A 13809-nucleotide genomic window follows, 5' to 3' on the forward strand; every position below is an offset into this window, starting at 1 on the left:
TAAGGTCTAACCTAACACTCTCATACTGGGCAACTTCAACTACCCCTCCATTAACTGCGAAAACTACTCATGTACCAATACACTTGCCCAACGTTTCCTTTCCTGGAATTCATTAATTCCAGTGCCCTGGACCAGCTTGTTCTTACCCCCACTAGAGGTAGCAACATCCTTGACCCGGTCATTACTAGCATGGGCGACCATTGCTCTACACCAATACTCAACTTCTCCCTGGTTAGATCCAACCACAAGCTAATTACCTTGGAAAACCGCACCCCTCCCCCCCCCCCCCCGCAAAGGTAACCACCATGAAAAACTTCTCCAAAGCTAACTTTGGGCTCCTAAAAACAGAGGTGGCTAACTTCACGGCACCCATGCAAATGGAGAATAGTTGCATGAGTGCGGAATCATACACCAATGCACTGTACGAACACGTACACAAATGCATGGATCTTGCCATACCCAATAGAACCAAAATGCTCTCCTCCAAAAAAAGTAAGCCAATCTGGTGGTCCCCTGCCATAAACAAGCTCTACAACAGTAGGAGGAAACCAATGCGGAATAAGGTAAAGTCCCAAGACTGGAAAAACTCCCTTATCAGCCTCAATAAAAAGTGGAGATCCCTTATCAAATCCTCTAAAGCTAGCTATGAAAACAGAATTGCAGCAGATAGTAAAGACAACCACAAGGCCTTCTATAGTTATGTAAAGAATCTCCACGGCAATGCCCAGATTTGCTCTGAGCTACTGCACGAGGGTACCTCCTATACCAAACCAACAGATATTGCCAATATATTGGCTGGCATATTCGGTGCCAACTTTACCCCTCTCCCCCCCAAAGGACCAATCACAATACCTGTAGATTGCCAGGCACCCAGTATTATTGCTGCACAGGTTAAAACAGCACTGTCCAAGGCCAAGAATACAGCTTCTATGGGACCTGACAATATCCCTGGTTCTACACGAACTACAGAGTGAACTGGCACCTCACCTGTGTGCCCTGTTCAATCACAGTTTCACCTCAGGCTTTGTCCCTACCAAATGGTGCACTGCTACAGTCATCCCTCTCCACAAAGGAGGAGCAACTACAGACCCTAGGAACTATCGCCCCATTAGCCTGACAAGTCTGATATGCAAAGCTATGGAACACATCATCATCATAGACCTAATAAACAAGGATATAGGGAATCTCCAAACTCTGGAGCCTACACAGTTTGGTTTTGTGAAGGGTAGCTTATACCTGCTCAACTTGGTCAACTTCTTTGAGTCAGTCACCAGAGCTGTGGATGAAGGCAAGGTGGTTCATACAGCCTACCTTGATCTGGCCAAGGCCTTTGATACCATTCCCCACTCAGGAATCATAGAAAAACTCATTAAGCTAGACACCAACCCCTGTATCACTAGGTGGGTTGCAAACTGCAACAGAGATAGAACCCACAGTGTGAAAGTAGCTGACTCCAAGTCAAACTGCAGACCAGTCACAAGTGGAATCCCACAGGGTTCGTTCCTAGGTCCTCTCCTGTTTGATATCTACTTCTCTGAAGTCCAGGCCAACACAAAGGGACTCTGGCTGACAAAGTTCGCAGACGATTGCAAGTTGGGAGCTATCCTACAGAAATGCCTCACTGAGACCAAAGACTGGTGTCAGAACCATGGGCTTAAATGTGTCATCATCCCCCTTGGGAAAAACCCAGTTCACTTGAATTACCACATCTGGTAGTCCACTGAACACAGAAGGCATTATAAGAGATCTGGGAACACAGGTTGACAGCAACCTCTCTTTTGACCACCACATTGCCACTGTGGTCAGAAAGTCCTTCTATGTGGCACATTTCATTACTATGGGTTTGCAACCAGGAAGAAAGAGAACATTGTCTCCCTCTATTCTTCCCTCATTAGGCCAGTCATCGAGTACAATCCCCCATTTAGCATGTACCTCACTAGGCACCTGCAACAACTGGAGACGCCACAAAAGTACCGCACAAAGAGGATCCTGGGCCTTAAACACTTGTCCTATATGGACAGATTCAAAAAACTCCAACTATTCTCTGTCTCATATCACCTACTTAGAGGTGATCTCTGCTTGACTTACAAAGCCATGTCTGAGCCAGCTCTGTTAGAAATGCTACATCTAAAGAAATCCCAATCCCTCCGCACCACATGCTCCAGACAGCGCAACCTCATTACCACAATTAACAGAACATGCTGGAGGGACAGGCTCATAACCCAGAGACTGCCCATGCTATGGAATAGACTTCCCATACATGTCAAGCAGAGCACCTCACTGGCCCTCTTCAAGAGAAATCTTGATGAGGGGAAATAAAAAATTCACCCCGGGGATGACTACAGTGGCTCTAATCGACAGAGGCACTGGGAACTAAGGTCGGGTGGCATGATGCCAGGGTAATCCTATGGGTTAGGCTTGTAAAGGCTCCAGGGCCATTAGCCTAGTACACACCTATGAACTTATGAACCTATGAGAGGAGCGTGGTAACTTTTTAGCGGTTTCTCCAGCTATGGCATCGCCAAAGGAAGATGGGAAAAGCCCCTTCAAAATCAATTTGTTTTTGCGTTCAACCAATGCTTGGTATGACAGATTGCGCAGTTCTCCTGAAGGTGGAGGGGGCCAAGGCAATAAACGCAGAGCATGTGCAAGTCACAGAGGGGGATCTTCTGACTGCACTTCCAACACTTTTTAAAACCCACAGGGGCTTTTTCCTTTTTCAGCCATGCTTACTAGAAGAGGAAACAAATGGCTGCAACAAACTACCACACAGAATAACTACAACCACAAGAACAACAAGATTTAAAGAATATGTTTTATATATATATATATATATATATATATATATATATATATATATACACACATACACACATAGACAGATTTTCTTTTGTTACAGTGAAATAAAAGAGAAAGGACGACATACAAAAGTTGTAAAGAACTACGATAATACATAGAAGGGTGAAGGGAGAGAGAAAAAAGGGAGAAAGTGATACTAAAAATAGCATCAGGAGTAAACTAGTACGAGGAAAAAGGAAGATTAACAAAGAATATCGCTTTAATAAAGAAAAACAAGTACTTATCTAGTCCAAATAACATGAGAGACAAATCACCACATCTTTCACCGAATGGTGGCAAACGAGATCTGAGGTAATGGGGGATGGTGCATTATAGGTAAGTGAGAAGCTTGGGAGGTTCAAGTTGTGAATGAGCTTTTACAGTGGCCGAGTTGGATCTGACACATCAGATCTGAACCCATCAGCTGAGGACAGAATGAAAAGTGACAACATCAGATCAAATGTTAAATAAATAAAAACATAAAGAACAGTCTCCATGCTTAACCATTATTACATTTAATTCAGCAACAGTTTTCCTAAACTAAAACGGTTTTACAATGTCACTTAGATAAATCTGTTAAAAATTTTAAAGAAAGTGTTTACTGCAGTTATTGAAAATTCAAGGTTGCAGAAAGCATGCCATTTCCATACATAAATATGTTACTTCTCTTACAGATAGTTTTAGTTTAGGAACTACCAGGATTACACTTACTGTCTCTAAAACCCTACAAAGACAGTCAAAATCATTACTACTCCCTGGTACACAGGAATGTACATATGTGCTATGAAAACTACAATCTGTAACTTAGATGATGAGCCTATAGCTCAAGTGGTTCAAGCATAAAGAAGTTAAAAACAGACATGAAAATGTTTTCAGTTTTAAATGTAACAAATGTTAAGACTGAAATACTACTGTTGCCAGTCTTTTTGAAAGAATGGCAATGTCTAGTCCTTCTATAAATAACCTCATTAATCAGGATTATACATAAATGCCTTAAAATATGTCTCATAAACCTTATGAAAGAACCATCAACCTTATGAAAGCACTATGACTTTGTAGAGAATAGAATGCTGCATGACACTATTACAACATTTGTTTGCAAACATAAAAATAAAAAAGAAACCTACTTTTTGGTGTTGTCCATTTTGTGATGCTTCATCTGCTGGCACTTTTCCATCACCACTCTGCAACACTCTGACTTGAGAATCACAATTTAAACCAGTAACCTGGGTGCAGTCATTATCATGTGGTGATACAAGGACATTCTCACCATTTGGAAAAGAACTAAATCTTGAATCTGGACAATCCAGTGGTGTTAAGTGCTCAGAAACTGTTACAGGCAAACTCTTTAATGTAGGCAACACCTCAGATGACAAACTGTCTTTCTTTGTCACTGCTGCATTTATACAAGGAAAATCTTCATGGCTTGATATTATACTATTGAGTGATAATGCCCTTCTGGACGATGCTGTCTCTGCTCCTAAAGCATCAGACAATGGATTCAGCAAGTCTGAAACTTTGACTGTGCTTTCATCGGAAGTAATTTTATTTAAGAACATTGGAAAATGTTCACATTGTCCTCCTCCCAGAAACTCTTCAAATACATTTGCACCTGAAAACTCTGTTGATTCAAAGTTACCCTCAACGACTGGAACCTCTGAAACACTTGCTTTCATATTAGCAGATATACTTTGCAAAGATGTATCATTTACTGGCAATGCAGCCTGGCCATCTAAAACTGTAACATCAGAGAGTTTGATGACAACCCCTGTAAGCAAGCTTATTTCTGGAGAATCATCATCATCCACAAGCTGTAAAGAAGGAAGTGCAAAAAAAAATAACACTTGTTTATAAAATTTGAAATGCAATTTCAAAAATGCAAGCACATCAATCATGTTGCCTGAATAAATAAAAAAATACTATAGAAACAGAGTGCCTAAATTATCATTAGGTATTGACATATATGGTAATCCAGTGCCAGTAAACAATATCAACAGCCAAGCAGCAAAGTAACATACAGCTGCTCAGTGGCATACCTAGCAAGAGATTCAATATCAAGGGGGTACAAGTGGAAGATCGAGAGAAGATGATTAAGAGGTGATGAAGGAAACTGAGACACATGGACAAGGGAAAATAAAATTAGGACATATTGACAGAGCAAAGCCATGAGGAATGAGATAACCCCCTGCTGAACTCCCACACCGCAAGGTTAAGACTCTCAGAGCAACCAAATGTTTAACAACCCCAGAGGGGACAATCTTCATGGTAAATTGTGGATGCCTGCAATAAGGTGGCCACCAACCTGCTGGAACTGAGTCACCATCCTGCCCTCCAATGAGGTTTGGAACAGTCTCCAGCACCAACCACCAACCGAGTTACAGCAAGACTGAAACGGACAGGGCTACCAGCCTTAAATCCTGCAACATTGTTGCCAATGCTGTGAGATGACAGGCGTTACAGAGCTTAAATTCATACTACTGACAACTAAATATGCATGGAAGATGGTGACCGGCCTTAAGAGTTTACAGTAAATGTGTACTACTGCCCTAGGTTATGGCCAGCTGTACTTTCAACTTCACAGCAGGGTTACGGTCACTTTCAGTCTCAGCTCACTTCTTTCTAATGCCAAATTAACAGCAGTAACTGAGATTTACCTATACTGTTTCTCATACTCATACTGACTCAAAGAGTTTGTCTCAAAAGGGGCTACTGATACCTCCTAAGTAACAGTACCCCATACCTGCCACCAATAAGACTGCAAATCTGATACTGAGCAGTTGCTGCTTGCTCATTTAATGAGCCAACCAACAATGCATTATAACTGATAGTCAAACAGTCTCTCTCTCTTTTACAACAGTAGATAACAGTCACAACAAAGCTGTGACGATATCCTTAAATAGAAAAATAGCAGCCACAGTCTTGTCAAATAAACAAATGAAAGCACTCTAACCGTAACCAAATAAAATTTAGTGTTGGTTATACTCAATGTTTTGCAAGGCCTTGATAGACATGATTGAAGACTTTGAATTAATGGACCCAATTGCCTTTAATACTAATGTTCTTGATTATAAACACAATCACTTTACTTACTATTCCAAGTGTCACAAGTCATGGTCCCATATTGACTATTTCTTAATTTCAAATTACTTTAACAACAGAGCAATTAAGTTCTCAACAGAACCCCGTTTTCTATCAGACCACTCAAGAATAGATTTGGAAATAAGCTTAACTCAGATTATAGTACATACATTTCCTTCTTGGTCATTAAACTCTAACCTTCTGAAGGATAAATTTTTAGGTAATGATATTATTTTGACCCTAAAGGATCTTTTTGGAGCTAAACAGGATGAAAATATCTCCTTTGATATCAGATGGGCCGCAGCCAAAGCTGTACTTAGGGGTATTTTCATCAAGAAAGCGAGCTTTCTTAAAAAGGTACGAGCCAGAAGGCTAACTGAGTTACAAAGGGATATTAATCGCTTGGATAAGAAACTAATAGATAGTTACTCTGGGGACACGGAGAAGGAATTAATTGCAAAGCAAAAAGAGCTGTTTGAATACCACCAATCAAACTTGTCTATCTGGGAATATAGATATATTGCGAAATATTCAGAATATATACAAACCCCTTCTAAGGCTTTAGCTAGATTAATTATCAACACTCCTAGATCCCCTAGAATGTCTTGCATTCAGTTTAACAATCGGTATTATAGATCTGATGAAAGTATTATTCAGCTTTTTCACCAAATATACTCTGAAATTTATGCTAATGGTAATTTTACGACCACTAAGGAAGAGATGAGGAAGTTCTTGGATGGGATTACCTTCCCGAAAGTTACTAAAATCACAAAAAGTTTTACTCTTGGCCCAGATTACGGTAAAGGAAATTCTAGAAGTTATTGACCATCTGAAATTAGGGAAAGCCCCTGGTCCAGATGGATTCTCGTCGGAATTCTATAAATCATTTAAAGTTACCTTAGCCCCTATTCTACTAGATTTATTTACATCCTTTGCCAGTAACGGTATTAGGGACCCATACATTAATTATTCTAAAACTATCCTGATTCCCAAAAATGCATTAGATACTACTAACCCCAATAATTATAGACCGATATCACTTATGAATGTTGATATTAAAATTCTTTCCTCTATACTGGCCAATAGATTGAAAAGAGTAATAATGGATAGTTTGATTTCCCCAGAACAAACTGGCTTTATGAAGAGTAGACACACATGGGATAACACCATAACATTAGAATCAATAATAAAAATAACCAAACAAGATCGCAATCCTAGATATGCTTTGATATTGGACGCCTGCAAGGCTTTTGATAGGGTGAACTGGGACTTCCTGTTTCTAGCTCTCTTGAAATTTGACCTCCCTTCTGAATTTATTAATTTAATTAAGGTTTTATACAACAGCTCAAATACTCGGTTATACATAAACAGGAAATTCTTGAATCCGATAAAAATTACAAATGGAACTAGACAGGGATGCCCCCTATCTCCTCTATTGTTCAATCTATATCTAGAGGTATTACTCCTGTTTGTGGCGCAGAAATCTTATCATGCTATCCCTAGGATTTGTAACTCTAATGTTAGATTTTCTGCCTTTGCAGATGACCTTAACTTGTACTTTATGTACCCCTCAAATGATGCCATGAAATTATTAAACTCCTTAAATACTTTTGCTGCAATTTCAGATTACAAGATTAATACTAACAAATCTAGTATTGTCCAGATTAATCCTACAGCACACAAACCTCATCTTTTTCCAGTTTTACCTATGCGTATTTGTCATTCCCTGGACTATCTAGGTGTCTCATATGATCATTCATATTCTTCTGTCCTGCAAGCTAACTTAAGCAGAATATGGACTGCTATCTCACATGATATGAAAAGATGGCAATTATTAAAGCTTTCTACACTTTCAAAAATTTCTGTTGTCAAAATGAATATACTCCCAAAAATTCTCTATCAATATAACTCCTCTCTATCCCCAGTTACAAATACCCTTATAAAGAAAATGCAGAATGAAATTGCTAAATTTATATGGTACCCAAAATCGGTTAGAATGTCTTATTATAGACTTACTTTTTCCTAAATCGGGGGGGGGGGGGGCATGGCGATGCCCAATCTCATCCTATACTACAGAATTATTCACGCTAATAGACTTCTAGCAATTGCCAATTATACCCCTGATTCCCTGTCATGGACTCCTTTGTGGATTAAATTATGGTATAACCATACTCTCAGCAACAACATTAATCCCAAAACTTTACCCTTTTTGATGAAAACTTCAATTAGAGAAGTTAATCTACACAATATGTTGAGAGATTTAATTAAAATTTTTCAGGAATTATTTAATTCTATGGGACTAGCTAATGCTCTCCTACTATTTCAGCCCCTTCATCGTAATCCCAATATTAAATTGGGGGGTCGGATGATAAACTTGAATAACTTTCCCCTGATTAAGGACTTTACGATGTGGGATTTCTATAAATTCAAACATCTCTCACTGACAGAACTCAGAGAAGTTCTTTCTCTGTCCAAAGCGTATACTATTATTCTGAGGCAATTAAAGGAACTCACCTTATTTTCCTACCTAAATCAACATACTCTAGATGCTGAGATTACTGTAGTCACGCAGCTTCTACAAAGTCTAAACTCCAATAAACATATGATTTCTACTGCGTATAAAGCATTTTCCTCATATCTATATAATAACGAAATTATTTTTGCTGACTTCTGGAGCAAACACGGAGCTAAAATATCCTCGCAACAAAAGACAGAATCAATAAAACTTACGCTCAAACATTCCCCTTTCAGGAAATTCACTTTTACCCAATTTATGATTACAAATAATTTATATTATACCCCAACTCATCTAAATAAATTTAATGCTTCTATATCCACCTCATGCCCTTGCTGTTCACACCCCCAAGCAGATATTATTCATATATTATGGTTTTGTAAATACGCTCAGAACCTATGGTGCTCTCTTAAGGTTCGATTAAGTAAAATGGGATACCATAAATCAACATTAACTTGGGAAATGGCCTTGCTTCATATTACCAATATCAATATGACACCTCTTCGACTCAAGATATTGATCAACATCTGCCTTCTGGTTAAGTTCTATATTACCAAACACTGGATGGATCGCTCAAAACTATCTTGGGGGGGATTTAGGACTATGGCAATTACATATATAACTTCTCAAAAAATGATTACTGTTAGCCCACGTAAAAGACTGGAAAATCAGAGACTCTGGGATTTTATTTTTCTACTCCTGGCTGAGATTTGAACAGAGTTTGCTACCAGTGCCCGTATGGGTTGGAACCTTAACGGATTCTGTCGTCTTATTAGAGTTTTCCCTATCTTATAATTTCTGTAGAGGGCCGCATGTTGTTTCGATTGAATAATTGAAAGCATTGGCACTTTGTATATACTTTGTTTTTTTTTCTGGTAGTAGTCTGAGTAGTTACTTTCTTTGTTTTTTTATATATTTTGTCCTAATTATTACAATTCTTATATGATCTCTGTTATTTCATACCTGCTGATGTATCTAATTAGTGGTAGTGATATATAAAATTGAAATAAAGAATATTTGAAAAAAAAAAAAAATTTAGTGTTGGTTATAACGTATGCATTAACAAAGATATTGGGTTTAGATGTTTTGTAGAGGTTGCATATTACTGTACTTTTTTTACTTGTATTTGCTATTATTATTATATTTTCCATTATTTATGTATCTATATGTATACAAACAATGCCCTTAACATAAAAATGAATAAAGGTGTACTAATAAATGAATAGCTCAACAACAAGTGGCCAGATTGGAGTACAGATGCACAGATGCTGAAGTGCTATTTTTAGGATTAAATGTCAAAATAAAGTTTCTTCTGCCTACCACTAGTGATTGCTTATGAGGAATTCACAGCACTTTCCAAACATGATGGGGATCCGATAGCTAAAATTTAAAAATACTAAAAGCTAAATAGTTCCATAGCAGCAACATATAATTATGTACATACTTATTTTGCATGTAATGTCATGTCCATCCATCCTCAACTCTTTTCCCATTTTACACATGGGGTCAGGGAAGTGGCAATCATCTCAAGCCTATGTCATGCAATATCATAAAATTCCAGATTCATCCATTTTATCAGAAATGCATAGCAAATGATGCAATTGATAATTTGTTTGCATTTTATCAGGAAAGCACAGTAAATAATGTAACATCTGAGAATTTCATAAAAAGGTGCTTCACAAGAATCAGTTATAATTTTTTATCTTCAGACTCAGCACTGAATGAAGAAATAACTACACTCTGCTTCAATGACAAAGGATCTGATTGCACATAGAGAATAGAATTTCAGTTGTACAGAGAAATGTAAATACATTTCTTTCAAGTGTGATAGTCTAATGATAGAAAAACTCTTAACTGCATCTGTAGTTATTTCCAAGCACTTACAATTAATGACTGAAACCTCAATATACAAATAAAATCCACCAAATCTACCATCCAAGCATTCTTCTGCCAATTAAAATTACAAAAGGCCATAAACAGTCCCAGACAAACAGAAAACAAAAAAAGAAATCAGTGTCCCTCATTAAATACATTCCATTAAGGTTAGGCATATTTGCAAATGCAATCAGAATCTGTTTTTCCTTTTGAAATGAGATGCAAAATGCTTGGGCAGTTTTCTTCTGTGGTGATGTAATGCAGCTTCCGAAGAAAACAGACAATACTTCCATAAATAATTTCATGTTATGAACAGAAAACAGTCTATATTAAAGACATCTAATAAACTAAACAAATATTAACATTTTCAAATCCAAGACAAGATACACACGTCCATATGTAACTACTAGGCTAGCTGCCCTTGCAGGCCATTTTAAGCCTAGTCATTTTCACTCAAATATTACAATTAAATCCTGTACCTTGTGCCTATGATGTAACACCTTAAACATTATGCCAACCCCTAATAACAAAACTGCCATGAGAACGTGCATAGTTTCATAGGTGATTACTAGGCTAATGACCCCATGGGGCTTTTTTAAGCCTAGCTATACTTCCCAAATGTGAGACTCAAACCATGTATTTCTGTCTATAAACAACCCAGCCATTATGCCAACCTCTATCTCCTAAAATAATTTTTTATCCCCCCCCCCGAGACCACAAGAGAGTTTTCCTGAGGGACCCCACTAAAAACATAGCTTGGCGAGAAAGTGCTCCCTGTCTTGACAGCTCATCTGTGTTTGCATTATTGATATCACTCTAGTGCTAGACTATCACAATGTAGGAGTGCAGCACCAAACTCCATCTAAATAACTTGCTATTTGCTCAACAGATTGGTGTAACACCTTCAATGGATAATAATCTGTTACAGTTGTGAAACTTCTACCATATAAATAGGGTTGAAGCTTTTGGAAAACCCACACCATTCCCAAACATTCCTTTTCATGGTGTCGTATTGTAGGACTACAACCTCAAACTCCATCGAAGTATGTAAACATTCCTTCTCAAACTGGATATGATTCTTCCCTTGGGTGGAGTCTAAGTAGCCTTGGCTACTGGTTGCTCTTCTCCTTTTGAATAAGCCTGGCTAAGCACACCTCCAACCTGAAACATCTACATGTACAATAAATCTTTTGGCTACAACCAAAACTACTAGTCTAGTACTGGAGGTCCACTTAAGCCTTTCTTGATCTTCTAGAATGCCTGTTCACAATCTGATGTCCATATATTCTTGCCTGTCCTGTTCTTTCACATGAAGTTTATAACAGGAGAGAGCAATTCTCCTGCAATGCCGTAGCATCTCCAGGAATGCCTTTACCTGCTTTCAAATAACAGGGATAGGCCATGCTACCACTTTGGCTGGTGTTAGCTGAATCATTTTACAAACTGCCCTAAGATCAAAGTAAGATAATTCTGCCATTCCTTAATGACATTTATCTAGCTTACTGGTTAACCGGGTCTATATTACGATGTCGAAAGACGGGCACACCAAACATGTCTTAATTGACATGGAAATATCAACCTTTTCAAATGCCGAACAGCCACTTCAGCAAATATTTTCCCCAGGGGAAAAACACAAACAAACCAAACTTTCAAACCCTACATAGTGGGGGGCTTTGCCCGCCACCCCCCAACTAAATATACCAACTCCAGGATCGCACTACAGTGGGGAAAAGGGCAAATCCCTGATGATGGATGAGTGATTTTTTTCCCCTGGGGAAAAATTTGCTGACACGGCCGTTCGGCATTTCAAAAAGTTGATATTTATGTGTCGATAAAGACGTGTTCAGTGAACTCATCTTTCAACATCGTAATATAGACCCAGTTAACCTTGCCCTTTTCAGTTTGCTTAGTGCCTCCCTCATATGTCGAACATATTCCTGCCAAGCCTATCTACAGATGGCAATATTACTGATGCTAAGCAATAGTATGGGTTCCCCCTCTTACTAGGCGTGATCTACTAGCCTTAGAATAACTTATGGCCATTTTTTTCATCCCAAAGGGATTGTTAAAGTCATACAATCCAAAAAGAATAACAAAATCTGATTTTTCCCTTGTGTGTGTTGAGAGTACCTATTAATAACCCTTGGTCAGGTCAGTAGTCATTACTCAGTCCCACACAACTGCTCCAAGGTTTAATCTGTTTTGGGTATGGGGTACGCATCGGATTCTGCTTGACTGTTTAAATTTGTACTATCTACACAGACCTGATACTCTCATCCTTTATCAGTACCAGTACCACTGGTAAGACTCGGGGACTACTGGACTCCTGGATCACTCCAAGATCTAGCATCTCCTACAGTTCTTTCTGCATAGTGTGCTTAGCCTGTTCTTGTCCCCAGTAAACAGCCTGTTTGATTGTCTGTTGTGTCCCTGTATCTACACCACATTCCATTAGCTGGGTATTCTCTGATTTATCAGTGAATGTGTCTTGTAACACTTGTAATATTGCTCAAATTTCCTCAGTATGCATAGAGTACAGCAGTTATAACATCACTGCCTTGTTCACTGAATTTTCAGACTGAGCTTTACTAACAATCTCCTGCAAATTATCCTTCCACTTCCTGCTGTAACTCAATGCAAATGCTAAGTGCTATTAGTGCTAATGATTCTCTGTAATATCAGAGCTTTAACATGTTAACATGTTGAAGTCTGTGTTTTTGCCTTATGCCTACCAACTTCACCACATAATTAACATCACCTACCTTCCTTGCAACACTAAAAAATCCTACATGTGCACCCTGAAGCTTACAGTGCGAAACAGGAATAAGCACCATTACCTTCTGCCTGACAGTATTATTCTTGTGCTCTTACATTTCAGTCATAACAAAACATTTGCTGCCTCGAGCTCCTTATACTTATTCATGAAATTCAGAACCTACTCCCCAGCAGACTCTGGGTGGAGATAATCTTCACCTTCCCACTCATCAAGAATTAAGCCTAGAGGTCTTCTCTCCCTACGATAATAAAGTAGCTGAAATGTAACACCACAAGCAACTGTATAAGGAAACACCCACAAATGCCTGGTTGTGATAGCTGAGACAAAATGACAAAATCCTCGGCTCGAACTGGAAGAACGTATTTATTACAAAACAAGACAAGACAACCACCGATATTCACAGGTTAAGCGCTTTCATCTGAATGTAACCAGACTTCCTCAGAACAACAACAAGGTGGATCTGGAGTGTTTAAATAGCCTTTTAGGCGCCAAACTCTGAAATAGCAATAGCAATTCTAATGATTATTTAGAACTCAGTAGCAACCATCCAACTTACATGTTCAAGAACGTTTTTAAGGGACAGTGTATTAGAGCTGCCTGTATGTCATCAACAGTTGAAATCATGAACACAGAATTGGAGTTTATTAAGTCCATGTTTATTGCCAGAGGATATCCTCTTCCACTATTGTGCGATGTAGTTAAATACGTTCGGAATGAGTGGGGTAAT

Source organism: Protopterus annectens, chromosome 2.part2 (assembly GCF_019279795.1).
Source record: "Protopterus annectens isolate FY-2018-M chromosome 2.part2, PAN1.0, whole genome shotgun sequence".
NCBI classification, from domain to species: Eukaryota; Metazoa; Chordata; order Ceratodontiformes; family Protopteridae; genus Protopterus; species Protopterus annectens.